We start from the raw sequence: 2,463 nt of genomic DNA on the forward strand, positions 1-2,463 counted from the left end.
GCTCAGTCTCACACACACAGACACAAACATGCACACGCTCAGTCTCACACACACAGACGTGAACACACATGTGCTCAGTCTCACACACACACACAAAGACACAAACACGCACGCGCTCAGTCTCACACACACACATACACACACACACACACGAACACGCACGCGCTCAGTCTCTCACAGGCACAGGCTTGTAAGGGGTGGACAGGTTCCTATTTAACAGCCAGAGTTTGCTTTCTAGCCATTGTGGACTCCCATGGTGTAAACGCTCATCCTCTGGTTTGTTGAGAGCGCAGGGGGGGGAGGAGGGACCCACGATCAGCTCCCGAGCGAGTAGGAGCCAGGTCCAGCGGCCCCCTGAGCCCCCCAACATGCCCCCTCTCTCTGCTGACCAGTCCCTCCACGCCGGTGCCAAGGTGGGCCTGGATTCAAACCTTACTCTGCTGTGTGTCTTTGGTCACATTTCTCAACCTCTCTGAGCCTTGGGTTTCTTATAAAATGGGACCCATAAAACCCATCCGTGCTGATGTAAAGACCTGTGCGCATTCGGGAAGGCCCCCGTACGCCGCCTGGGGCCCGGCGGTCCAGCTGCCTAGGCTGGGGGCCTAGGCATTAAGGGCAGGGGAGGCCAACCTGGCCTTGAGATGAAGAACTTCAGCATATTCTGACCAGGAAAAAAAAATCAGTAAGCCAACGTAATGTGGTGCAGAGCCTTTGGAAGAGAGTTTGGCGGTTTCTTAATAAAACTCAACATCTTTCTACCATATGATCCAGCGGTTGCGCCTTGTGCTCTGCGCCCAGGAGCGAAAAACCTATGTCCCCACGAAAACCTGCACACGATGCTTACAGCAGCTTTATCCACAACTGTCCAAACTCGGAGGCAACCAAGCTGTCCTCCTCTAGGGGATGGATAAAGCGTGGTCCATCCACACAGTGGAATACTATTAGGCGCTACAAAGGAATGAGCATCAAGCCGTGAAAAGACATAGAAGAACCTTAAATGCATATATTTAAGTGAAAGAAGTCAGTCTGAAAATGCCGCATACTGTATGATTCCAACTCTATGACGTCCTGGAAAAGGCGAAACTGAGCGGTGGATCAGTGGTTGCTGGAGGTAGGGGGGTCAGGGGCAGGAGGGGTGAAAAGGAGAAGCACGGAGGACATGCAGGGCTGTAAACCTACTCCGGGGGACACTATAATGATGGCTGTGCGTCATCATACATGTGTCCAAACCCACAGACTCTACGACCAAGAGTGAACCCGACTGTGAATTATGGACCATTATGGTAGGTCCATACAGGCTCATTGATTGTAAAAAAACCACCACCCTGGTGCGGGGTGGGTGAGGGGGGGAGGCTGTGTGTGTGGGGGGGGCGGGCAGGGGGACACGGGGAGCCTCTGTATCTTGCTCCCGATTTTGCCCTGAACGTGCAGCCTCCCTGGGTTGGCGATCCCCAAGGGCCATTGTCGGGGACAGACCAGAGGCTGCTGCTGGGCCGTGGGCTGAGCGTCCTCCCTCCCTCTCCCTCTGCCCCCGCTCATGCTCGTTCTCTCACTCGCTCTCTCTCAAAAAAAAAAAAAAAAAAAGAGAGAGAGAGATGCCCTTGGGGGGTTTCACGCAGCTTGTTTGCGGGCTCGCCCACCAGTGGGGCCTTCCTGTGCGCCAGCGCACTCTCCTCCCGGCGGCCTCGGGCCTGCGAGGACTCTGGGTGAGTCTGGGGCTCTTGGTGTCCCTCACACAGTTTCCAGATACTTGCAGCAGAAATGCTGGAGCGGAAGTAATATCTTCTGAGATTTTAGAGGCGGCGAGAAATCTCACCTTCCAGAGGGCCTCCTGGAGGAAGGTGGGGAGGGGATGGGCGTCTTAGGCCCGGGAGGCCTAGCTGGGGGCAGCTTCCCTGGGTGACGGGTCCTGGAGGGACTCAGGGAAGGGGGTGGTGGTGCGGGGGCCTCAGGGGCGGGGTGGCCAGGCCCCCGCTCTGGGCGCCTGGGTGGCATCCCCCACTGCCTCTCCTGGGCGGCTCCCATGATGAGGACCCAGAAAATGCTGTCCCACCATTTGGCATCACCCCCTGGAGTGATCGAGAGGCTAATCTTCCTCCAAACACTTCACGCTTGATGGAATCATAGGCTCTCAGAGTGCAGGCCTCCCAGCTGGGCAAGCATGAGGCTTCTCGGCAAGTGGCTCTTACAGACTCTCCTAGAGGTCCCTGACCTGAAGGAGAGGTTCTTGAGCTCCGCCTCGGAGGAAGAAAACGAACACGTGCTGTGTGTTTGAGAACGGCCTCTGCTCTCAGAGGCCGCTCGGGGGCACGGCCCAGGAGCATGGGGGTCAGGGGCCCCGCCCCAGCTTTGCCACCACCCGCCCCGGGGGACTGGGGCAGTGGCTCAGCTCCACAGGGAGGATGGAATAGGCCAGGTTGGACATGATGAGGCAGCTAAGCAGCCTGATGCGGGTGCTTGGTA

The sequence above is a fragment of the Neomonachus schauinslandi genome, chromosome 5 (assembly GCF_002201575.2).
Source record: "Neomonachus schauinslandi chromosome 5, ASM220157v2, whole genome shotgun sequence".
Classification (NCBI taxonomy): Eukaryota; Metazoa; Chordata; class Mammalia; order Carnivora; family Phocidae; genus Neomonachus; species Neomonachus schauinslandi.